The 27,154-nt window shown below is 39.4% G+C and overlaps 1 protein-coding gene across 7 annotated transcripts in view; it reads left to right on the top strand.

The window, feature by feature from the left end:
- SGK3 (serum/glucocorticoid regulated kinase family member 3) overlaps positions 1-27,154 on the top strand; it is a 153,499-nt gene that overhangs the window by 54,716 nt on the left and 71,629 nt on the right. The window contains exons 1-2 of one of the 7 annotated variants that reach the window (XM_047723592.1): positions 12,615-12,710; positions 20,477-20,644. The exons of 2 other annotated variants lie outside the window; for them this stretch is intronic. The gene's annotated coding sequence lies outside the window, so the exon portion shown is untranslated. Of the gene's footprint in view, positions 1-12,584; positions 12,711-20,476; positions 20,645-22,856; positions 22,868-25,159; positions 25,306-27,154 lie in introns of those variants that run through there. 4 more of the 7 variants (XM_047723590.1, XM_047723589.1, XM_047723586.1 and 1 more) reach the window with 4 other exon arrangements.

Genomic DNA, 27,154 nt, shown 5'->3' with positions numbered 1-27,154 from the left:
AGTTCAAATGAATGAAGCTATTAGTGGTAAGTTCTGGGACCCAAATTGGAAAAGAACAAATTACCTATTTATAACATAGTCTTTTGAATCATGAAAATACGATGGGAAATAATTTTCCCCCTTAGCATACAAAAGAATGCATAAAAATGTTCTTGTACTCTGTCTCCATTAATGGAATCTGAATTAGTCTTTTATTTTATTTTATTTAAAAGATTTTATTTATTTATTTGACAGAGAGAGAGAGATCACAAATAGGCAGAGAGGCAGGCAGAGAGAGGGGGGACAGAGAGCCCAATGCGGAGCTTGATCCTAGGACCCTGAAATCATGACCTAAGGCTAAGGCAGAGGTTTAATCCACTGAGCCACCCAGGTGCCCCTGAATTAGTCGGTCTTTTAAAAGAAATATGTGTAACTAATCATGGATTAAAAATTACTGACCAGATCATATAAATCATTTGAGACAAATTTAAACCCAAAGGCCTATTCCAAATTCCAGTGTCAAATAAAATTACTCAGCACATCATTAATAGATGATTTTCTGCATACAAGATTAATAGAAAGGATCAGACTTTTGAAAGTTGAGAAAAAAGATTCAATTGGATGTCAAATTCAAAGATTTTATTTCCTCTCTAAGATGAATAACCTTTAATTGTTGTTTATCAAGTTCTATTTTCTCTGGCCCACTGCTCTGTAGGTCTTCAGTGTAATTATATCATAGGTCACTAATTCTGTTTTATAGAGTTAGGTCCCCTTCACTATAACATTAATATTTATGTAAACCAATGTTGATTTAACAAAAGATATATAAACACTGTTACATATAAAAATTATGTGGAATTTGAGATACATAAAATATTTAAAAATTGTTTTTAATCAGAAATTTATACTTAATCAGTCTTTCTCTATGAAATTTTCAGGTTCCTTTATATTTCAGTAAATGTATAGTCCCATTGGTGTACTTAAACTTTTATTGTGTTCCTTTATTATAGTTCATTTGTTATTATATCTTTAATAGTGTGTTATGTTGTATTCCTGCTTCAACTTTGTTTCTTAGTATACTTAGTATATCAAGTTTATTCATAAAAGTTATCAGCCATCTCAGAATTCTAGGCATAAAGTCTGAGAAAACAGTGGAAGTTTCACATTAATCTGCTCTAGAGTATTAGCAGTAAGTTTCTTAGAAATTCATTGACTTTTCAAAGTTATTCTATTATACCTGGTTAAGTTGTCATTATAGAGAGGCGATATAGCATAGTGATTGAGAACATGTACTCTGGAACCAAAGTGGCCAGATTCCAATCCCAACTCTGCCAGTTAATAGCAAGTGACATTGAGCCAAGTGATTTGGCTTTGTAGGTGTTTCTTCATCTGTAAAATAGGGATGATGGTTGTGCATGGCTCATAAGCTTATTGTGAGGATCAATATATGTAAAAGTGCTATATGACTGTTAGCTATTATTATTTTGACTCATACTATTAAGAACATTAGCAATTATGGGGCACCTGGGCAGCACAGTCGGTTAAGCCTCTGACTCTTGGTTTTAGCTTAGGTCGTGATCTCAGGGTAGTGAGATCGAGCCCAGCATCCAGCTCTGAGCTCCACACAGAGTCTGCTTAAGACCCTCTCTACCTCTCCCCCTATTTTTCTCCTCCCTCAAATAAATAAATAAATCTTAAAACAAAGAACATTAGCAATTATTATCAGGGCTACAAATAGTTCTAGTTATTTCCTATTAATGTGCAGAAATATGTCTATAGGTATTTTGTTAGGAAACTGTAATATTACCTATTATGTGATTTTTCAAAGGGTTTTAGACAAGCTAGAGTCAAATACATTCTCAGAAAAACACATCTCTAATTTTTTAATGGAAGCCAAGAGGATTCATATGCAGAAATTTATTTTATATTAATTTGTTTCTTTCAATATTATGTGGCTGATCTGTGTAAGAATATCCTAAGGACCCTAGGAATAATAGGATGAATCACATATGGACCTTGCTGACAGTTATCGACTAATAGAGGACTAACAAACAAATAAATAACTCTGAGGTAGAAAGCAAGAAGTGCAGATAAAATGCTCATAGAAGCTTTTTTTTTAAGATTTTTTTTAAATTTATTTGACAGAGAGAGAGAGAGAGTGGTTACAAGTAGGCAGATAACAGGCAGAGATAGCAGGGGTTGGGGGGAAGCAGGCTCCCTGCAGAGAGCCTGATGTGGGGCTCAATCCCAGGACCCTGAGATCATGACCTGAGCCAAAGGCAGAGGCTTAACCCACTGAGCCACCCAGGCGCCCATAATGCTCATAGAAGCTTACAGGAAAGAGAGTATGTATGCCCCACTAAAAGACTGAGAAAAAATCTTGAGAAAAAATCTTGAATAATATTCAAATAAGGATATTTGAAGGATATTTGAATAATGCCATGAACAAAGAGCTGGACTTATGTATGTAATGAGGTTCTGTGTTGCATGTAAAGGAAAGGACTTCTGCTTGGAGGATGGGAGGGATGAAGGGGAAGTAGAGTTATGTGATGGTCACATATGAAGGCTCTAGAAGGCTAGGTTGATGAGGTCTTATTTACTCATCAGTGGGATATGGTTAAGGTGTTTTCCACAAAATTAAGGTAGCATTCATGTAACATAAAATTAACCCTTTTAAAATGAACAATTCAGTGACATTTAGTATATTTACAATGTTGTGCAATCACTCCTATCTAGTTCCATTTTCTTCACCCCGAGTTAAACCCCATGTCCTGTAAGCAGTAATTACCCATTCCCTTGCGCCCCAACCCCCCAACCCCATCACATCCCTTGGCAACTACCATTGCGTTAGGGTTTCTGTGGCTCCACCTATTCCAAGTAGTGGATTTATTCAGGATGTGTCCTCTTGTGTCTGACCTCTTTCACTTAGCATAATGCTTTTGAGGTTCATCCACAGTGTAACATCTATCAGCACTTCATTACCTTTTATGGCTGAATAATATTCTGTTGAATATATATAGCACAATTTGTTTAACCATTCATCCTTTGATGAACATTTGGTTGTTTCCATCTTTTGGCTATTGTAAATAGTGCAATTATTAAAATGTACATGTAAATATTGTTTTGGGCACATGTATTCAGTTGTTTGGGGTATATATCTAGGTGTGGAATTGCTGGGTAATATAATAATTCTGTGTTTAGCTTTCCGAAGAACTGACAAACTGTTTTCCTCAGTAGCTGCTCCATTTTACATTCCTACCAACAATATACAAGAGCTCCAGTTTTTCCACATTCTCACCCCCACTTGGTTTCCACTCTTTTATTATTATTTTTTTATTATTACCATCCTAGTAGGTGTTTTAGTTTTAACTCTTATATTAGGTCATTAATCAATCTTGAGCTTATATATAGAGTGTGAGGTAGGAATCCAACTTCATTTTTTTGCATATGGATATCCAGTTGGCCAGCCACTATTTGAAGAGACTACCCTTTCCCTGCTGAATGATCTTAGCACCCTTGTTGGAAATTAGTTGGCCATAGATATATGGGCTTATTTATGGACTCAGTTCTATCCCAGTGGCTAATAGGCCTAGCTATCCTTGTGTTAGTGTTCTATTGGTTTCATTACTATAACTCTGGTAAGTTTTGAAATAAAAAACTTTGATGCCTTGTTCTTTTTCAATATTGTTTTGGTTATATAGGGAGTGAAATCTCCAGGGAGTTCACATAGAATTGCAGGATCATTTCTGTAAAACAAGGCTGTTAGAATTTTGATAAAGATTGTATTAAAATTATTACAGGATTTGAACAGAGAAAATGATGTGGCTAGAATTAAATTGTCTTAGACAACATTCTACAATCTGAATAGAAAAAGAAAAAGAGAGGAGTCTGGCAGACCATTAAAAAAGTTAGCACAACAGAAGGCTCAGACCTATATTATCAGAGTGTAGGAAAGGGACAAATGCCAGACAGGGTGTGGAGGCAGACTTGAAGGGACTTAAGAAAGTGGTCCATTCATTTAATGATTTGCACCCCATCGTTATATGCCCCAGGCCCTGCAGATGCTATGGTAAACAAGATGGATATGTTATTTTACTTTCATGGACCTTGAACTCTAATGGGGCAAGAACAGGGGAACAGTAAACAGTGAAATAAAGAGCAAATTGTGATCGCAGTGCTATGATGAAAATGAACAAGCCACTATTATAGAGGTAACCGAGGAAGGCCTATTTTATATAGGAAAGGCCTCAATGAAGAACAGCTATTTATTTATTTATTTTTCAGTAGGCTTCATACCCAGTGTAGAGCCCAATGTAGGGCTTGAACTCACAACCTGGAGATCAAGAGTTGGATGTTTAACCGACTAAGCCACCAGGCACACCCCCCCACCTTTTAAAAAAGATTTTATGCATTTATTTGAGAAAGGGAGAAAGAGTGATCATGAGCAGGGAGGAGTGGCAGAGGGAGAAGGAAAAGCAGACTACCTGCTGAGCAGGGAGCCTGACTCGGAACTTGATCCCAGAACCCCAGGATCATGACCTGACCCAAAGGCAGACACTTAACTGACGGAGCCACCCAGGTTCTCCCCTTTTATTATTTTTTTAAGATTTTATTTGTTTGTTTATCTGTCTATCTATCATCTATCCATCTGTCTGAGAGAAAGAAAGAGAGCCTGAATGGGGAATAGCAGAGGGAGGGGACAAGAAGACGCCATGCTGAGCACAGATCCTGAAGCAGGGCTCAATCCCAGGACCCTGAGATCATGATCTGAGCAGAAATAAAGAGTCAGAGGCTTCACTGACTGAGCCATCCAGGTGCCCCTCTGTCTTTTTGTGTGTGGGTTGATTAGTCTGGTTTAGCAGTTTGACTAATTTTTTTTTTAAATTTTATTTATTTATTTGACAGACAGAGATCACAAGCAGGCAGAGAGGCAGACAGAGAGAGAGGAGGAAGCAGGTTCCCCGCTGAGCAGAGAGCCCGACGCGGGACTCGATCCCAGGACCCTGAGATCATGACCCGAGCCGAAAGCAGCGGCTTAACCCACTGAGCCACCCAGGCGCCCCGTGACTAATTTTTTTTAATTAACTTTTGGTCTCATTGACTTTTCTCTTTTCTCTTTCATTGGTTGTGCTCAGATCTTTATTACTTTCTTTCTTTGTATAATACTTTCCTTTAATTTGCTCCGTTTGTTTAGTAAGATAGAAACTGAGGTCACTGATTTGAGAAGTTTCTCTTTTTTTTTTTATGCTATTGTCTCCTAAGTACTGTTTTATTGCAACCCACAAATTTGGGTATGTTGTATTTTAATTTTCATTTAGTGCAAAAATATTTCCTAGTTTCCTTTTGATTTCTTCTTTGACCCATGGGACACTTAGAATTATATATTGATTTCACATACTTGGAGATTTTCCAGATGTTTTTCTATTATTGATTTCTAATTTAATTTCATTGTAGTTAGAGAACATACTTAGTATGCCTTAAATCCTCATAAGTTTATTCAAACTTGTTTTGTGGCCCAGTATATGGTCCAACTTGGTAAGTATCTTGCGTGTACTCAAAAAGAATTATATTCTCATGTGTTTTAGTGATCTATAAATGTCAGGTTAAGATGGTTAATAGTATTGTTTAGATCTTTTATGGTTAATAGTATTGTTTAGATCTTTTATATATGCTATGGTCTGAATGTTTGTATCTACCCTCAAATTCATACGTGGAAATCTTCACCTCAAAAGGTGATGGTATTAGTAGGTAGGGCCTTCCGGGAGGTAATTAGGTCATGAAGGTGGAGCCCTCATAAATAGGATTAGTACTCTTACAAAAGAGATCCCACAGAACTTTTTCCCTTCTATCAGGTGAGGACACAAAGAGAAGATGCTGGCCATAGATCAGGAAAAGGGCCCTCACTCAACTCTGCTGGCCCCCTGATCTCTGACTTCCAGTCTCCAGAACCCATGAAAATTAAATTTCAGTTGTTTACAAGCTACACAGTCTGGTATTTTGGTATAGCAACCCAAACTAATTAAGACAATATCCTTGCTGATTTTGTACCGTTATTATAAGAGTTTTTAAAACCTCTAAAAATAGCATATGCCTATTTTTCCTTCAAGTTGTTTCATTTTTTTTTCTCATTTATTTTGAAACTCTGTTATTAGATACATAAATGATTAGGACCCTTTTTTTTTTTTTTACAATTTTATCTACTCATTTGATAGAGCAAGAGAGAGAATGCACAAGCAGGGGAAGGAGCAGAGGAGAGGGAGAAGCAGCCTCCCCACTGAGCAGGGAGCTCCATGTGGAGCTTGGTCCTAGGATGGGGGATCATGACTCGAGCTGAAGGCAGATGCTTAACCGACTGAGCTACCCAGGCACCCCCATAAATGTTTAGGACTTTTATGTCCTCAAGGTGAATTGATCTCTTCATAGTTATGAAATGATCTTTTTGTTCCCTGGTGATATTATTTGCTTTGAAGTCTACCATATGTGATATTATTATAGCTGCTCCAGCTTTCTTTTGACTAGTGTTACTATGGTATATTTTTCCATCCTTTTACTTTTAACCTATTTGTGTCTTCATATCTGAAGAATAGTTTTTTGTATGTGAAATATAATTGGGTCTTGTTTTATTTACCAGTAAGACAAATTTTAATTCTGTTGTTTTGACTATTGCTTTTAATGTTATTATTGATAATGAGTTAAGTTTATGTGTGTCCTCTTGTTACTTGTTTTCTATTTGTCTTATGTGTTCTTTGTGTCCTCTTTCTTCTTTTCCTACCTTATTTTGGGGTTTGAGTATACTATTTTAATTTATTATAGTCTATCTTCAAATGAATTATGCCATATCACTTATAGGAGGCTTACACCTAATTATACAATATACCTTTCAATAATATACTTCCATGTCTCTCCACCTAACCTTTATGCTATTGTTGTCATACATTTTACTTACATATAGGCTATAAACCCCACAATAAATGATTATGCTTGTTGTTTTAAATAGTTATTATCTTTTATAAGATTCTAATTGTAAAAAACCAAACAAACAAACACATCTCTTGTTACTATTTCCACTGTTCTTCATTCGTGGTACATATTTCCAGATATCTGGAGTCATTTTTTATGTGTCTGATGGACTCCCTTTAACATTTCTTGTAGTGCAAGTTTTCTTGTTACAGTCTTTCAGTTTCTGCATCTGAAAAAAAAACTTTATATTATCTTGAATTTTGAAAGATATTTTTTGCTGAGTGTAGAATTCTACACTCAGGACTTGAAGTTTAGGACTTCAAAGATGTTGCTTCACTGTCTTTTTCTTGCATGTTTCTGACAAGAAATCCGTCAATTTTACTCTCGTTTCTCCATATATAGTATGTCTTTTTCCCCCTTTTTTTGCTTTATCACTGGTTTTTAGTAATTGTATTATGAAATATCTTGTTGTAGTTTCCTTTGTGTTTCTGATGTTTGGGTTCATCAAGCTTGTGAGATCTGTGGGTTTATAATTTTCATCAAATTTTGAAATGTCAGTCATATTTCTTCAAATGTCTATTCTGATCTTTCCCCAGCTCAGTTTTATCGTCTTCTTCATAGACTCCAGCTACAAGTATGTTAGGCTGCTTAAAGGTTTCCCATAGCTTATTGATTCTCTTTTTAATTCCTTTTTCTCTCTATAATTCATCTTGGAAATTTTATGTGTCTTCAAGTTCACTAATCCTTTCTTCTGCAGTGTCTATTCTTCCATTAATCCCATCCAATGTATTTTTCACCTTAGAGATTGTTGTTTTCATCTCTAGTTTGGATTTAGAAAATTTCCTTCTTTTTTTAAACGTTTCTTTTATTTTAAATTATTTAAAAAAATTTTTTTAATTTACTTGATAGACAGCGATCACAAGATCACACAGAGATAACAGAGATCTCAAAGCTGAGAGGCAGTCAGAGAGAGAGGAGGAAGCAGGCTCTCTGTGAGATGCGGGGCTCGATCCCAGGAACCTGAGATCATGACCTGAGCTGAAGGCAGAAGCTTTAACCCCTTGAGCCACCCAGGTGCCCCGGATTTAGAAATTTTTCTATACCTTCTTTGTCTCTACTTAATTTTTAAAATATATTACCATGATAATAACTTTTTTAAAAAAATTTTTTAAAGATTTTATTTATTTATAAGTAATACAGAGAGAGAGATTACAAGTAGGCAGAGAGGCAGGCAGAGAGAGAGGGAAGCAGGGTCCCCACTGTGCAGAGAGCCTTATGCGGGGCTTCATCCCAGGACCCTGGGAGGCTTAACCCACTGAGCCATCCAGGCGCCCCTATAATAACTGTTTTAATGTTCTTGTCTGCTAATTCTAACTGCTTTTCAGTTGTTAGTTTCACTGATTGATTTTTCTCATTATGAGCCATAGTTTTGTTTCTTTGCATGCTTTGCAATATCTGATTGAATGGCAGATGTTGTTGAATTTTAGCTTATTGGGTGCTGAATATTTTTATAAGCACACCTGAATTTTAATTTGAGATGCAGTTAAATAACTTTAAAATAGTTTGATCCTCTTGGATCTTACTTCTTATTTTTTTGGCAGCACCCAAGCAGCATTTAGTCTAGGGCTAATTATGCCCCAATACTACAGCAAGACCCTTCTAAGTACTCTATTTCATTGAATTGGGAGGTTTCTAGTTGGCTTGGTGTGAATAGCCATTATTCCTGGCCCTCTGTGAGTGCCTAATACTTTTCCTTTTAATGCTTTGAGATGGTTTGTTCTTTCCATGACCTTGAGGACAAGTGTACACTGATCAGTACTGTTGAATTCTCAAGGAGGAACTTCAGCAGATCTCTGGGATTCTCTGTGTTGTTATCTTTTCTCCCTATCTGAGTTATGAACTCTAGCTGTCTTGTTCTCCCTGGTCTCATAGTTCTTGCAGTTCCCTCTTTTACGGTCATGGCCTGTAAGTTCTCTGAGGTGATAAGCTGGGGCAAATCTTGTTCATTCCCCATCTCTGAGACATCAGTCTCCTTCATTTGCCTGATACCCATCTTGAAAACTGTTGTTTTATATATTTTGTCTGGCTTCTTTTTGTTGCTGTTGTTGGTTCAGGTAGGAGAGTAAATATGGTCCTTGTTATTACATCTTGGCCAGATTTAGAAGTTCCCTTAAGGCTCTAATCTTAATAATTACTTCACATTTTTAGAAGAGGAAGAGAAACATTCCAAGAGTCTATAACCAGTAGCCTCTGGTACAACCAGTCTGTAAAATGAAGTGTGACTGTTTTTAATCTGCCTATTTAATACTTTCTAAACATCCAGAATATTATAAAGGTTTGCTGTGAGTAGTGATTTATAGATTGTTTGGGCCAGACTTCAGAGCTCTGGGGCCTCCTTTAAACATGCCAGTGACATTTTCAAAACACAAGGGGCCATTGATAGATTGCAAATCAGTTTTCACTCTTACTTGGTAGTCATTCTGCAAACTTGGTCTTGCTTCTACTTTTGTCATCTGGGTAAGGTTGCAGTTAAGGAAAATTTACTCTCTAAAGATGTGAGTAGTATGTAGGGCATCTTAACATAGGCAGTTTACCATGATTGGAGCGTTTATTTCTTGGACATCAGAAACCTTTCTAGTCCAACTCTGAGAAGCACTGTGTGATTCTTGTTTATCTTATTCTTCAGAATTTATTTGAAATTGAAGGGCAACTCTTACAATCTTATTTGCATGAGAAGAAAAGACCAGTATTTTAATTAAAGCGAAGGAGAGAGTGAGGGCTTAACAAAAGCTGAAAATAATCATAGACTAATGACTATCTTCTTAAGCACTTACTCTGGGTATGTCACTTGTTTTGGCAATGGGGTGACAAAAGAATGGGTCGGCTACTTTTTATGTACCTCTGTGAATCTCATAGATTCAGACTTCAAAACAAGTCTTATTTAATAGCAATTTATTTTCCCTTTTCTTTCTTTCTTTCTTTCTTTCTTTCTTTCTTTCTTTCTTTCTTTCTTTCTTTCTTTCTTTCTTTCTTTTTTAAAGTAATCTCTACATCCATCGTGGGACTTGAACTTTTGAACTCAAGACCCTGACCAAGATGAAGAGTCACCTGCTCTCCTGATAAGCCAGCCAGGCACTCCTGTTTCCCCTTTCTAAAAATCAGTCACATCTAACTGCCTATCAGAGCTTTGGTTAACATGAAGTAATAGGTGTTATTGCAGTGTCACATAATTTCAGATAAAAACAGAATCTGGGGCTCTTGGCTGGCTCAGTCACTGGAACATGTGACTCTTGATCTTGGGGTTAAGTCTGAGCCCCATGTTGGGTATACAGATTACTTAAAAAATAAAAATATAGGGGCATCTGGGTGGCTCAGTGGGTTGGGCCTCTGCCTTTGGCTCGGGTCATGATCTTGGGGCCCTGGGATCAAGCCCCGTGTTGGGCTCTCTGCTCGCAGGGAGCCTGCTTCCCCCTGCCTCTCTGCCTACTTGTGATCTCTCTGTCAAATAAATAAATAAAATCTTTAAATATATATATATAAATTATATATATATTTTTATATATATATATTATATATAATTTATATATATATGAAAATAAAAATATAAATTTTCTTAATTAAAAAAACCAGAATCTTACAGTTATAGGTAATTTGAACAGCCTAATTATAGATGAATATATAATTTCTTTTAGGCTTTTGAGATACTGAAAATAGCTTTTTTTTACTTAACTGCCTGGAGCCTGGGGTTATCCAGGAAGGAGCTTACAGTTTAGTTTTAGAGATAAATATAAATAACAGAAAAAAAAAACAAAACAAGGTAGGCCTGCTAAGTGCCACATTGAGTGGTGCAGATCCTAAGTGTTATAGCATTTTATTGGATAGAGAGGTCCCTGAGCTGAGCTATCATAATCTGAATAGGTAGCTAGGACTAAGAAATATTCTGAGCTGGGAAGCAGTGGATATAAATGTTCAGTGGCAGGAATGTTGGCTGTATGTTGTGGATACTACACAGTGAAGAAGCAGTCTGCCAGAGAGTACTTGGAGATTAGGTAGAAAAAAATAGGTGAGGGTCAGATCCAAGAACCTGAGTTCTTTGGTTTTGTACTTTATTTGGAGATGGCAGTGAAAGTGAGAAGGTTCATTGAAGAGACTCTATAATGGAAAAAGCCAAGGACCTGATGACCAAATGTGAGGATTGAGAGGGAAGAGTCAGAGGTTTTGAGCTAGGACAAGAGTTATTATTGCAAATAGAAAAGTTTGAAAGGAGAGCTTGAATGAAGTGATGCCAGAGATCCCTGAAGTTTTTTCTAAAAATCCCCAATTTCTCTGTGTGGCTCCTGACTGGACAGCACTTTCCTTATGGTCCTTTGCCCTTAATTGCTGAATCTTGCAGGATGAAATTAAGTTTGGAAGGGTATTTAGAGGTCATGAGGTCACCTGGCCCAATCTCTTTATTTTAAAGATAAGCAGATCTGGGGCTTTGGATATTGTGACCTCCCTTAGGGCCACACAGCTAGGCTGGCCTCTTGGCACTGTTTTCTGAAATTCTCCCAGCAAATGCTGCTTGTTAGCAAAGTGGGCCTTGTGTTTCCCCACCATAATTTAATTACTGTTTGACTTGATTCCTCAAATAGGTTTTCACGTTCAAAAATCAAATAAACAGGGGCGCCTGGGTGGCTCAGTGGGTTAAAGCCTCTGCCTTCAGCTCAGGTCATGATCCTGGGGTCCTGGGATCGAGCCCCACATCGGCTCTCTGCTCAGCAGGGAGCCTGCTCCCCCCTCTCTCTGCCTGCCTCTCTGCCTACTTGTGATCTCTGTCTGTCAAATAAATAAATAAATAAATAAAATCTTTAAAAAAAAGTTTAAAAAAATTTAAAAAATCAAATAAATTAATAGTTAAAATAATTCCTTCTGAGTGGTCTGATTTTTTCCTTTATCCATACATGTAGTCACAAACCTTGCAGTACACCATGGGCATTAATGCCAAACTCAACCTGCGTTGATTATGCTCTCTTGAAAAGTGCCTGAGCTATTTGAGGAGAGAAGGAATGAGTGAGTCTGAAGTGATTCCTACTGAGAGTCTTTTCCAGAATTTTCCCCAAAATGAAAAACGAGGATGTGTGCTGGAGATCAGTAAAGAATTCGATTGCTTTTTTTCCCCCTCTCAACCCTAGTTCCTATGATTTCTCATGCATGGAGCCCGGAATTCATGTGTCCTACCCTACCTAAGGAGAACAAGATTAGCTAATGCGCTTATTAAGTATAAACTCGGTTGCTTCAAGATGTCTCACACAGTCCTACACGTCAGCTGGAACCTGGGGAGAGGGCCTTCACTTTCCCCTCCCAAGTCTCTTTCCTCATCTTGCCACATGGCTGCCTGTCTCCCTTTCCCGGTTCCCTCGGCCTGCGTCCAGCACTCCCTCCCTCGGGGTCACACACCCCCAAGCCCTCCTGGCTTTATTTATTTACAGCCTCCCGGCAGCATCCAGACTGTGGCTTCACTCAGGTCCACCGCTTTCTAGCGAGCGAGGGGCGGAGCTGAGTGTGCATAAGCCCCGCCCCTAGCCTTGAAGCAGGCTAGTGGTCGGGACGGTTCCGTTGATTGGTGTGGGCGGGGCCTGATGCGAGGGGCGGAGTCAGGAGGCCGGGCCAAGGCGGGGAGGGTGGTGGGCCGCGCTGGGGGTGGGAGGCTCGGCGCCGAGGCGGGTAGAGTGTGGCGCAGCTCTGGTGGCGCTTCTCGCTCGCTATGCGTCGGGCGAGGGTCCACGAAGGTAAGTGCGGGAAGGGGTCTGGGCGCCGCGAGAGCCAGGTGAAGGAACCCCGCGGGCGCGTTCGAGCCAGGTGTGGTTTGGTTGGACCGGCCCCTGGGCCACTTCCGTGCGTAGTAGGAGCGCGTGGTGCGGCTGGGCGGCCCCCTGGCGTGAACCCCCAGAGGGAGGGAGACACCGGGTCCCGCTCTAGTTTTGCAGCACTTGTTCACGGCATTACCGCCGGGACAGAACACATTTGGGTTGCTCCACACACTTCTTCCCTAAATCTCGAGAGACCTCAGGTACTGAGATTTTATATTCTTTAAGAGTCTAGTTCGTGGTTCAGGACTGGAGGAGAAGCTCGATAACGAATTTGCAGTGCAGCTTTATTTTGACTTCGTGTTTTTCAGTTTGCAGGAAGAGTGCGACTGCTAATGGGACTGTTACTTAAACAGGGACGCCAGGATTTATATAGGCAGTGTATGGTGAAAGTTAAGATCTCAAGCTTTGAAGCTAGAGTGCCTGGGTTCGAATCTCTTTATTAATTGTGAAAACTTGAACAATCTGTTTAATTTCTCTGTGACTTTGTTTCTGTACATGTAAAATGAGAATAGTGATAGTTCCATCCTTAAAGTATTGTTATGAGGATTAATCAGTACTTAATTCCGCCTGACGCATAGTCCACAATAACGTTGGTTATTTTCTTTATTATGCATTTAGATGGGCATTAATCTATAAAGCTGTCAACACCAGAAAATCTTTCCTCGGAGTCGTAGCTAGAAATGTTTGGGAACTCCCTTGGAATTTCAGAGACTGAATCCCACCAGATAAGGTCTCATTACTTTTCTCATCTACTAGAGATGTGATCATCCACCTGGTTTCAAATCTAATCCTCCCTCAAATGATGCAGAAGCTCGAGTGTCTTAAATGCTGTTCTAAAAGAGGGATGAAAAAAGGCAGCACGTTCAGAGAGGGTATCATCATTTTAAACACCAGGCTCTGGTAGATTTGTTTAAAAGAAGGTCATTATCACTTTTATACAAAACTTACAAGTTGTATTACTTGGGATGGGTGCTTATTTGTACTATTACTACAAAAGGAGGTAAACCAGAGTACCCAAATACACAAATAACCTAAACATCATAGGAATGGTAATTAGCCACATGGAATCTTGGAATTGAAGGGAATCTGAAAAGTCACAACAGCTGCCCTTCACAGATAAGGATGAGGCCCCAGGATCCAGAATCAATAAAAAGCATAATTTAGCCTGCAATTCAGTTCTGCTGAACGACAAATCATAAAATCAAAGAATGATAGCAATTCTGGTTTTGATAATTGTACTGTTTTTATTTTTGACAGTTTTATGGTGCTGTGAATGGTTTTTCTCTCTGCAGCATCCTCCTTGGTAGCTTAAGTGCATGATTCATAATCATTCTTCACCTTTGATTTAAATCACAAGTTTCAAAAGTTGCTACATCAATGATTGCTTTGAGAACAAGATGATTGTCTTCTTAAGCTTTGTACAAACATGTTCTAACAGTGCTTTGGTTTTGTTGTTTTAAAATGTAGTCCTTTTCTCCCAGGTAGGGAACATAAACAGCCAGTGTAAACAAATTGACCTACTAGGCAGTTTGTTATCAACTGTGTTATTGGTGAAGTTTTCTTGATCTGGTAGGACAGAGTCAGGAAATGGAACACTACATATTAGCCCAAGGAAATAGGACTGGGTCATCAAAGAGATACACTGCAATTGCTGCTAACTTCAAAAGCATCAAGAGTGAAACTATATGAAGATATTTCTATGTTAGTTGCTGACTCTTTCTTGGCGCCTTGAGTGGTTCACTCCCTCACCTCTAGGTATTTGTTTAGATGTCACTCTCAGTCAGACCCTCCTAATTAAAATTCCATACAACCCCACTCTTCCTATAATATATATTTATCTCTCTATTTACTTGTTCATTATCTCTTGTCTGCCATTGGAGAGTAAGTTCCATGTGGGCTGTGGTGCTTGCCAGTTGTGTTCACTGCTGTATCCTAAGTGCCTGGAAACAATGCCTGGCACTGGAAGGTGTCAGATTTGTGCATATGATGCAGACATTTCCAGCTCGGGCTAGTATTTACTTAAACCAATTTGCTGTCATTTTGCCTTGCTCTTCCCTCCCCCATTCCTAGATATTTATTCTAATTACCTAGGAATAAAACCTTGAGGCAATCTTAATGCCTCCTTCTACCTTGCACTCCACATGCAAATAGCTATTACTTATTTCTTAGGTCAATTTTTTTGCAAACCTGCCATTCCTATTGTTGCCAAACCCCGGTTTCTTCAAGCTTTCCTCCATTTCATTCCATTCCCTGCACCTACAACCTTTCAAATTACCTTTTCGAATGCCTTTACATCCTCATCTGCACAATGAAATCCAGAGTGAGAAGCCTGGCATTCAGAGTTCTCTACATGATTCAAACACACTTTTCCAACCTCTGGCTCCTATATGTAAGAAAAGTGATTTCCAGTTTATACTTGTAAAATAAGGCTTTAATGATAATGCCATGTAAAAGCTAAAGGTGAATGTTGTGACAGATTCTCTTTTTTTTACCAAGTGCAGTGGATCTTTTCCTGTAAGTGGGCAGGAATTCAGACAAATTGAACGAATGGCTATTCTTTGTACCGAGGACTTTTGCTGCCCTTTCTGTTTTGAGTGCCCAGCCTTCAGATCCTCCCTCACATGTTACAATCATCCCAGATACCTAGAAAAGCTCAGTGGGAAGTGTTTTGTTTTGTTTTGTTTTTCCTTCCTCTGAATTCTAGAAACGTTTCATACTTTTCTTAGAGAATGTTTTGCATAGTAATTCTTTGGGCACTTATCTTTTCTTTTTGCTACATATTAGCTCCTGGAGGACAAATACCACGCACATAAAAGTTCCAGTTACTTTTTTAAGGAAAAATGACCCCCACTTCTTTGTTTTTTAAGTAAAAGTGAGCTTAAAGTTCTATTTTATAGGTCTTTAAATCATTAAATATTGAGCTTCAACAATCATTTCTACAATATGGAAAATTAAGGAAGAAGGCAGGGGTAAATTCTACATAAAAAGATCCAAATGAAGATACTGAGATCTGGATTCAGAGAAGGAAAGAGGTGTAGGGAGAGCAACGTACCCAACACCCACGTAATTGGACACACAGAAGTTTAAAAAGATACACAAAACCAGTAGGGCAAGACAGACTTTATGGAGCAACATCTGCAGCTTTGGTTTTTCTTGTGGGGGAATTATTCCTAGCTTTATTTTGTTTTTGCATCTCTACACACAAATAATGTCACTCTGCTTTGTTTTCTGAACTGGGTAAGACTGAACTTTCTCTTCCTCATTCTGGTCTGCAGAATGTAGTTTACTTGCTTTCCCTTATTTTTAAACTAATAAAATGTTCATACTTCTTTCTTATTTTCCTGTATATACGGAGAAGTTATATGCCAGAAGCTTTTAGTTCTTCAGAGAAAAGAGACGGATGGAAGATACTTGAGTTTATCTATTGTGTGAAGCTTCCAGTTTTATTATTTGATATCAGCATCTGGTTCAATATATTTTGTTTCATTTCATTACCAACATGTCCTTGCACATACTCCAGTTGAGTGAATGCTTTTATTTTGCGTGTGATTTTTTTTCTAATAAATTAAAACTTGTCTCTAGGACATCTGTAGACATTTCTGAAATTTAATTTTCTCTCTTGTTGCTTCCCAGACCTCGACTGGGGTTTTCCCATTCTAGGACATGCATTAGCCTAACTTACTCTCTTTGTTCTTGATTATGAGTGTTTATAGGTGTTGACTAAATTTATTTTACCATTCCTAGGATGAAGCTGCAATTTCTATTGGTAGGAAAGAGTTGGTAGGGAAAATATATATAAAAGTCCTAATTTTTTTAATGTTACAACTTTAAGGTAAAAATCTGCATATTATTTTTACTAATAAGTAGCTAATATAAGTCAGGACTTAAAGCTAATATACTACAATTTAAATTTAGATTCAAATCGTACTATTATTTAAATTTCTTCTTTTGTGCTAACCAGTAAAGTTTTACTTTCAGAAGAAGAATCTTTAAAAAAAAAAAAAAGAATTTTGAAAGCAAATATTTGCTTTGGAGTAAAGTTTCCTTTATCACACTGTATAGGCATCTGTGTTTACCCTGAGTTCTCCTTGTTTTCAAAAGCCTTAGTTAAGGGTGCACATCAGATGGATCATTCATACAAATAATAAAAGATGGGGCCCAGACTAATTACACATCTCTAGCACATGGTCAACACTGTGTAAGTATCTGTTAAATAAATCTGTATTTTTCAGGATTTTGTTCGAGTACTATAGCATACTAGTCTGTTTAATAATGGAATTAATCTCGTAAAGAGAAAAGTGGGAATTTTGGGCAAATGGGAATTTTTACATGCCTCTCTCCACCTGTTTGTTGAAAGAATAAATGAAATGTGTACCACCCAGTACATGGCAGTATGAAAGTCACAATTTCTACAGTCTAGTCAGGGAGGTTCTCAACCTACAAGATGTAACCTTAGATGATTATGAATGCTAAGATGGAAAAAACCAGGGTGATGACAAATTATTTTGGGGAAGGAGCACTGTAGTTAGGTGGTCCTGAAGGCTTGTTGCAGGAGGTGGCATTGAAACAAAGCCTCAGTGTGACGAGCTGGAGAGAGAGAATGCTAGTCAGAGGGGACACAGGTACAAGAGATGAGATGGGAGAGTGCTCAGTGTGTGTGAGAAGTAGGAAGGAGGCTGTTCCCACGGGAGTCTAGTGAGTAGGGTTGTGGGAGGCACTGGTGGGATGCAGCTGGAGAGATGAGAGATTAGGCCATGCGAGTGTTTGTAGGTTATTATCAATAATTCAGAGTTGGATTTTATTCTAAGGGCAGTGGGAAGCAATAGAAAGGATTTAAGCAATAGGGTGAAATTGTCAGATTTATAGTGATGAAGAAAATGACCCTGGTTACTATGGGAATAATGGATTGCAAGGGGTAAGAGAGGAAAGAAAGAGAGCAGATTGGAGGTTCTCTAAAGAGACTGTGAAATGTGATGGTGATTGTTATCTTTGTGGGGGGTTCTTTGGCATTTAGTTGTTTTGTTTTTGGTTCTCCTCACTTTTCCCAGTCTTCCCAGCCAGAGAGCCAGAGCAAGACTTCTTAGGACCTGCAGTATTTTACCACTGCTAATTGTGTGAAATTCCACGTTCCTTTTTCTCATATAATCATCCATCCACCCATCACTCTCCAGTGATCACAGTCCTCCAAGAATCATCCTTGAAAGTGTTCTTTGTTCCTGTCCTCCTGGAACATATACTGGGAGTGTGCTTTCCAATGGAAAAGCTTGGGAAGCCAGGAATAGGGCTGGTGTTCTGGTAATGGGGAACCCAAGACAGTGACCTTAGGAGGCTGAGAATGACAGCAGAGCATTGCAGCTTCAGTGAACATCTCTACTCTGTCAGTTCTGGAACCTGTGGAAGGACATGTTATCATCTGGACTCGGTTTAGGACCGTCTTTCTTATCCTGGCAGCTTTGAGTCTAGTATTGGAAAACAGAGGACTGTCAGCTGTTCCTCCTACTGCCTCACTCAGTCCTTTCCTTAAATATCTGTATTAAATGGAGCCAGTTTCAGAAAACCAACAGACTCCTGTAACTTTTGTCAAAGTTTTTGGATACTCCTTTCAAATTGCTGGGTGCAGACTATTCTTCTATATTGTGTCCCAAATTGACTATTTTACACATATTTTATTTCTAATTCATGTATCATTTTCTTTATCAAGAATCAGGATAGGGGGTGCCTGGGTGGCTCAGTGGGTTAAAGCCTCTGCCTTTGGCTCAGGTCATGATCTCAGGGTCCTGGGATTGAGCCGGGCATTGGCATCGGGCTCTCTGCTCAGCAGGGAGCCTGCTTCCTCCTCTCTCTCTGCCTGCCTCTCTGCCTACTTGTGATCTCTGTCAGGTGAATAAATAACATCTTTAGGAAAAAAAAAAAAAAAGAATCAGGATAAATAAAAGTACCTCAAACAAGAGATGTGATAAACCTTGGAAAAACTAGGACTGCTTTGTGATTACACAATGAGGGAAAAATCAAAGAGGGGGTGCGGTGGGGATTAGAGGAAGGATATATTAGTAAGGAAGGAAAACAGGAAAAGTTGTAACTGATTCATCCTGTGATATGTGTAGGGAGAAGGTTACTATGTGTCTTCAATTTTCAGATCCTGTTAGATTTTTAATCTGTTCTGCAGTGAATTTAATTTACAGATGTGACAAAGATATGCTTTGTTTCTTCTGGATGTGTTTGGAGCTAATATTCTGAAAGGCGGAAGTAAAACAGTTACAAATTATATACTATTACAGTAAGTTTTCATTAAAGTAACTAGTTATTTTGGAGTAAGAATTCCCAAGGGCCTTTTAATGTAGTTTTAAAATGAAACCCAACTCTCTTGGCCTGTTCTCAGGAATAATTCCTGCCCCCTTCCCCATGCCCGTTCCTTTTCATATTCTCTGGGTCAGTCCCCATTTTCCAAACCATTCCTATGCCATGCCTCAGGTCTGAACAGGGATTTTCTTTTGTCTCTTTGTCAGTTCCCTCCTTTAGGACCCTTGTTTCCAAACATCCAGCACCCAGTCCTGTCACCCTGCTGAAGAAAATTTGTAGTTCTTCCAGGTTTGTGTCCTGCCTTTTGGAACAGTATTGTTCTTAATTTCCTTTTATGTCTTGGTGTAAATCACTGAACCCCTCTCTGCCATATTAGTTGAGAGCGGATACTGATAATTATAAGTGTATCTGTCTTGTAATTTTGGGTAGGGTCCACTAGTCAGTGCCAAACAGTATCCATGTGTGAAAGAAATGGAGTTAAGAACTTCTGCTTAAATTTTAGAGGTAAAAAGCTGGAGAATCTTTGGATTTTCTTATAAAACATTTTTTTGGGTGTCTGAAACAGAGATGGACAAGATCCAGGACAGTAATTTTATATAATGGACAGAAAGACAGGCACAATGGTGAAGGGGGAAAATGCTCTAAAAAAGGCTTTAACTGATATTAACTATACTGGAATTGAAATTAAAAACTTAATTTAAAAAAAGCCTTAATCAATGCTTACCTATTTTAAGCAGTATTTTTAAAATCAAAATTTTAACATAACATGATTTTGGACAGTTTTCTGTCATGGTGTTTCATCCCTATTTCTACTTTTTATTTCAGAATAAAAAAAAATTAAACCTATTAATGATTTTTTTAACCTTTCTCCCTCCCCCCTTTAAAAAAACCTATCCTGTGATAGCATCCTTTCTTATGTCCTTCTTCTTTTTTTTTTTTTTTTAAGGATTTTGTTTATTTATTTATTTGACAGAGATCACAAGTAGGCAGAGAGGCAGGCAGAGAGAGAGGAGGAAACAGGCTCCCTGCTGAGTAGAGAGCCTGATGCGGGGCTCGATCCCAGTACCCTGAGATCATGACCTGAGCTGAAGGCAGAGGCTTAACCCATTCAGCCACCCAGGTGCCCCCTCTTGTGTCCTTCTTATTTCACAATTTAGCCCTTGATCGTCCTTGTGATGGGACCAATACTCAGGGCCTATTCTGTATCCCACACTCTTGGTTAGATGTTGACGTATGATGTTTTATGAAGGTAGGCCACTCCTCGTACAGTGCTACACAAACCTGACCCCTCCTGGTGACAGAATCAGAAAGCTGCTTTTCCTGCGCATGGCTTTCTTTTCTATAACCTGATAGCTAATGGACATCTTCACCCCGTATCTCCAAAGGTAATTTAGAAGAAGAGGATACCTGCAGTAGTACTGTAAGGAATTGAGAGACAGTGTGTGCACCCCAGGCTCTCAGGTCAGAGCTGTGATCACCATACGGGGCTACTCCCTGAAGCTGTGTGAGAATGTGGACCTTGTAGCCTAGGTTTGTTCATCTGTAAAATCCAGGTAAAGATATTGATGTGTCTTTATGAGGAACAAGTGATGTGTTAGCTCTAAGGCATGCTTCAAATAGTGCCTAGCATTAGCACTCAATAGATACTCGTTTCTTAGCCTTAGCAGTATTGACATCTTAGGCTAGATGACTTTCTTTTGTAGGGGCTGACCTGTGATTGTACAGTGTTTAGCATTGTCCTTGACATGTAGCCACTTAGCAACCCCCCAAGTTGTGACAACCAAAAATACCACGGCATTGTGCACTGTCCCCTTGAAGAGAACCACTATCACTATACATAAATACAATATTTACTAGCTGTTAGTCTACCTTTGCAAATCACTGTCCCTCCTAAAGTCTGGCTGGTCCCTGAAAGTTCTGTTCTCATCTCATCCACTTCTTTTTGTCATGTTGGACTTTTCTGAGTTGATTGGCTAGGTGAATATCAAGGTTAGTTCTTGCATTCTGAGTTAGTATCTGAACTTAGTCTCATTAGAGCCACATGACCCACCCCCTAGGTGAGCCTGCTGCCCCTGGGAACCGATCCACAAGACCGTATTGTGATTCTCCAGCAGAGTGAGGGCAGATTCTTTTCCCATTCTTCTTCTCCTTCTTTTTTAAGATTTTTTTTTTCTTAAGTAACCTTTGCATCCAATGTGGGGCTTGAACTCAAGACCCCAAGATCAGGAGTTGCATGCTCCACTAACTCAGCCAGCCAGGTGCTCCCCCACCCCCATTCTTCTTTTGAAAAGCCTAACATACCTGTGACCCTCCCCCCAAATTCCAAGTTTTATCCCCCCATGAACAACTTCCCTTTTTATCATTTGTTTTTCGTTTTGGGTTCTTGTATCAGTCCTCTTCTCTGTTTTATTTCCCTGACTGGCTGTAAGATGATTTTGCAGGATTTTAATTGCTTCAGTTTCACAGAATAAACATAGATTAGGTTATAGTAGTAGCAGGGTATCTTTTTCATAGTTTCACTCCTGACCACTTAAGAATAAATTTATGAGCCTTCTCTGATTAACAGAGGACTCTTTAGAGCATATATATGTTGTAGAGGCAGTGTGGTATGAGTCCTGAAGGCAGACCACCTGGGTTCAAATCCTGAACCCACTACCTGGGGCAGATTACCTTTTTCATGCTGCAGTTTCTCCTTGGTTTTCCTGTCAGTAAGGCTTTGGTGAGGAGCCACAGTCTGGCTTATAATAAACTTAGCTACTAAATATTAAATGTTGTTAGGTTACTGGATTGATTTAGCTTGAAGGAAAGGAAGACCTTATTTAAAGCGAGACAGTGTAGTATAACAAACAAGTATCTATAGATTTTGGAGGTAGTCAAATTTGGACTTAAATCCAAGCCATTAACCGGATAGTAGCTTGGACAAGTGATTTCTTTCTTTAAATAATAATAATAATAATAATAATAATAATAATAATAATAGTTATTATTGGGTGGCAAGTGATTTAATCTCATTGTTTTTCTCGAAGCAGCATCCTCATTTCCAACATATGATTTTAGCTTCCTTTTTCCAGAGAAAATTGAAGCAGGCAAATGTGATCTCTTTCAAACTTCTGCTACAGTGTCTGCCTGGCTTTATTTTTAGTTAGGCTGAGAATATATGACAGTCTTCGTTTGTGGCACTTCTCTGTCATTTCGTGGTATACCATGCATACACGTAACATCACACTTAGGTATTGAAATTTTTATATTGCTTATCATTCTTCCCCATGAGATAAGGTCTTTGCAGGTAGGATTTTCTCTTCTCTTTGTCTTTCTATTGCTTAATGCCTAAGGAATGCCTAATAAGTATGTTGAACAAAGGAATAAAAAGTAATTTGAAACAAATGGCTATGTATTAGATTCAATTTATTGACTACTTATACAGAGCTAGGTCTTTTTCTTATCTCATATGCTTAAACAACCATATGAAGTAGGTGTTGCTAGCCTCATTTTCCAGATTAGGAAACGAGGGTTTAGATTAATTAATCTTGTCCAGGGACTGAGGTGGAGAATTGTAGCATTTTATCCCCACGGACAGAATCATCTCTCAGGAGTTTATAGCCTTAGAGGGAGGAACCAGTACTACCAAACTGCAGCTTGCTCAGGAGGGAGCAAGATGAGCAAATGTTTCCCGCCCCCCCATCATGCCAGAGGCATGAAATCAACCAGCAGCTAGAAAGCAGGGGGGCCTAAAGTGTGCAGGCTGTCGAGGTCAGCATCCCAGGGCGTGGAACAGGGTGGATATGGATCTGAACACACAGAAAGGATATCCAGCAGAGTCCTCCCCTTCCTGTCCTTCAGTATTCCTCTTATACTTTGGGCATAACACTTATGTTCCTAACTCAGGGGAAACACAGTCTGTCACTGACAGGCACTGTATTCAGTGCATTCACACTTCCACCTGGAACCACTGCCGGTGTTCAGAGAAGGGAACAGAGAAGAAAACTAAACTAAAACAAAATTGCTATAGTCTTGGCATCTGTAGCTAGTCTTTTGCCTCAGTTGATAATAATACCTATTTTATGTTCCCCTACCCTCTTCCAACACCTTAGCTTGTCAGAGTTTCCTAGTGGAGGACCCCAAACATTCATTCCCACAGGTTCCAAGTCTGTTTATTGAGTTGCCAGTTTTCCATTGACCAGTACTGTTAGACATGCCCCACCGAACTTCCTTAATTCAAATATGTGTGTGTGTGTGTGTGTGTGTGTGTGTGTGTGTGTGTATTTTAAGATTTTTATTTGTTTATTTGACAGACAGAGATCACAAGTAGGCAGAGAGGCAGGCAGAGAGAGAGGAGGAAGCAGGCTCCCTGCTGAGCAATGAGCCTGATGCGGGGCTTGATCCCAGGACCCTGAGACCATGACCTGAGTCAAAGGCAGAGGCTTTAACTCACTGAGCCACCCAGGTGCCCCTGAATCTCCTTAATTCAGACATAATTCCCCTCTCCACGCTGTGTAATGACTCCAAGTTTCCTCCTGGAAATCCAGATTGGTCACTTTACTGGGGCAGTGACCATTTTCTTATCAGGTTGGATGGCTTGATAAACCACACATGGCTAAGGGATAGGCTTAGCTTTCAGTTTAACAGGACTAGACTGTTTTCTTGGTGAAAGCATCCCTCCACCAAACCCGAGGTTGTCTTGAGAAGGAAAGGGTTATAGTGTCATGTTAAAGCAGAGGTTCTGGAATGAGACATCACTTCAGGTTCTGATTCCGCCAACTACTTGCCTCAGTGACTTCAAGCAGTTACTTAGCCCAATTCCGTGTCTATTAGCTCCCATGTAAAATGAGAGTGACAATAGTATCTCCTAGGGTTACTGTGAAAATTAAATAACAACCCAGTGCCTAGCACACAGTAATAATAACCATCACTATAGTTACTGGTATTAAAATACATTATAGAGTTTAAAGTACAAGTTTGTAAAACAATATTTTCCATCATTTTAATACATGAGTACACACATACTCCTAATACAGACACATTCTCACACCCATATATGTTTATAGACATATAGAAAAAAATGAAATATATGCCAAAAAAATTGACTGTACGTGTCTGTTGTGTGCTAAGATGATGGATATTTTTCTGTGGCTTTTCTATATGCCTTTAATTTTTATGATTATTTTTTATTTTTGTATTCAAATGGCAAAGTTACTCAGTGAATTTTATGAATAATTTGAAAGTGACTCAAGAAGGTAATTGAGCCAAATTTCATCACATAAAAACATAGTTTTTAGCCCAGGTTTAGTCTTCCTTATTGATGAAATCAGGGAGAATATCACGCTTCAGCCAGTTGCGTCTTTTTTTTTTTTTTTTAAGATTTTATTTATTTGTCATAGAGCGAGAAGCGAGAGTGAGCACAGGCAGACAGAGTGGCGGGCAGAGGCAGAGGGAGAAGCAGGCTCCCTGCCAAGCAAAGAGCCCGATGTGGGACTCGATCCCAGGACGCCGGGATCATGACCTGAGCCGAAGGCAGCTGCTTAACCAACTGAGCCACCCAGGCGTCCCCAGTTGCGTCTTTTTGAGAACTGAAGGTGCATTGAGTCGGGACCATTGCTGTTCTGATATTAGTTTATATGTTGCTAATGGGTCTCCATGTCAACAAAATGATTTGTATTGTCAGAGAGCCGTGCAAACACAGACATTGCCTTAAGATTGAATATGAGTACTACAGAAACTGGTATGACAAATACTTGATCATTCAGGAACCTTCCATGTTTAGGCATCAAAAGCAAGCAAAGAGGAGGCCTAGGTGGCTTAGATGGTTGGTCATCTGTCTTCGCTTCAGGTCTTGCTCTCCAGGTCCTGGGATCGAGCCGCATGTCCACCTCCTGGCTCCATGGGGAGTCTCCTTTTCCCTCTCCCTCTGCCCTTACCCTGCCTGTGCTCTCTCTGTCTTTCTCTCTCTCTCTCAAATGAATAAATAAAATCTTAAAAAAAAAAAAAAAGGCAAGCAAAGAAGTGTAAGCAATGATTCATAGCACCAAGATGAGTGAATTGCTTCTGAAAGAGTGATTTCATTTTCTCAGATATTTCTGCACTTCTTTGGAATTTCTGATCCCACGAAGTTCAGGCCAGGTCACAGTGGAAAATAAGTACAACTTTTCTTTGAGGTCTAATAGATTGATTCTCTCAGGATGCTCACGAATTCCCAGAAGTCTTAGATCTGAGTTTGGTAAATACCTTCAACAACTTTCTGCTTCTCAGTCATCTAACTAGTTAAAATAATCTTAACTTGGCACAGCCAACGTCCACTCCTTCCAGTACATCTGCAAACCTCTCCTTTTTATTTTTATTTTACTTTATTTTTTTAAGATTTTATTTATTTTATTTATTTGACAGAGAGAGATCACAAGTAGGCAGAGAGGCAGGCAGAGAGAGAGGGGGAAGCAGGCTCCCTGCCGAGCAGAGAGCCCGATGCAGGGCTTGATCCAGGACCCCGGGATCATGACGTGAGCCGAAGGCAGAGGTTTAACCTACTGAGCCACCCAGGCGCCCCCTCTCCTCCTTTTTAAACTTTTTAAAATGTTTATTTAAAAAAAAAATGAAAGTACAACGTATGGGAATATGCTCTCCCCTTTGAAAAACAATTCAAATCTTGTTCTCTCCAGCTCTTTTACCAGTGAGCCATCCTTTAGCCATTGGCCACAAGTCAGCATAGATACATACCTTGGGCATGCATTTCTCCTGACACCACATGTACTGCTCAGAATTGTGCCTAATGGGAAGAGTTCCCTTCACCACTCTGTCAGGACTATCCCTTAGTAGAGCTACAGTGTCTCATTTCTGGTTGGGGCTAGCATACCGTGCATGTCCATTCACAAATGGGCATGTCTTTTCTCTCCTCTGCTAACTGATCGTAGGATCCTCTCCATGAGTGTGTGGTGCCAGAGCTTACGAGGAAGGTGTTACAAGTACCAGGTTTTCCTGCGGTTTACTTGTGCCTTCCAGACCTGCTCAGGCCCAGTCTTGCTTTCAGCATATCAAGTGGAAAGCTTTTGTACAGCCCAGTTTTATGAACTGGTTGGTCAGATAATACTTCCCATGACGGGCTGTTCTTACTACATAGTCTCTTGGTTTCCCGTGGGCAGGGATATAATCTTTGCCAGAGCTGAGTAGCAAGCCAGGAACCAAATGGAAAAAACTTATTGACAGTACCCTAAGGAGTCTGTAACTCTTACTCTTCTCTGGATGCTTGTCAGAGGCTTCTTACCCCATCCCTGTCTGCTGTGTCCTTTGTAGTACTAGTGGGTGTGCTAAAGCATAGCCCCAAGAGTCAGGGCAGCTTCTACTGCTGAAGAACCTTCTCTTAAATCAGGCCCCAGTAAAAACTGGCAGCCTCATGGGTTACCCAGTATAGAGGTCAGAGCGGCATATTCACGTATAAAGCTCACCAGTTATGTTATGTCTTTCTTAGTGGACATGGTGCCAAGTGTAGCAATTTTACTTCAGATGCAATATCCTGCCTCAGACCTCTGGAACCATAGAAACCATCAATGTGGTGGATCCCTGAACTTCCATAGCTTTTATCCTCTATTCTCTGGCTTGTACGTATATCTTACAAAGGCATCCTGAGTGCTTGCTACTTCTTTGTTCACAAGATCCGATTGACATAGTGCCACCTGTGTGATGGACCAGTGTGGTGATCTTTGGGATACTGAGATGATCGAGGTCCTTCCAGACTATATTATGGCAGTGCAGAAATAGCCCTCAGGTAAAACACTGTCTGGCACTTGGTAGGAAATTGCATCATACTGTTCTTACTGATGATGATGGAAAAGGAAGCATTTGCTGGGTCAGCAGTTATCTACCAGCTAGCAGAGGTTTTGCTCATTTTCTCCAGCAAGAAGTATCACATTTGGAAGTGCAGCCATGATTGGCCTCACCATCTGTTGTTATGTTCCAAGATCTTTCTGGCTTTTGGCAAGGAAAAAAAGGAGATATAATAGGAATCAACGCCTCTGTATCCTTCAATGTTTTTGATAGTAGTACCGATTTCTGAGCTTCTCCCATGGATGTGGTAC

This window comes from Lutra lutra, chromosome 4 (genome assembly GCF_902655055.1).
Source record: "Lutra lutra chromosome 4, mLutLut1.2, whole genome shotgun sequence".
Lineage (NCBI taxonomy): Eukaryota > Metazoa > Chordata > Mammalia > Carnivora > Mustelidae > Lutra > Lutra lutra.
This window is presented reverse-complemented; position numbering and strand designations above follow the sequence as displayed.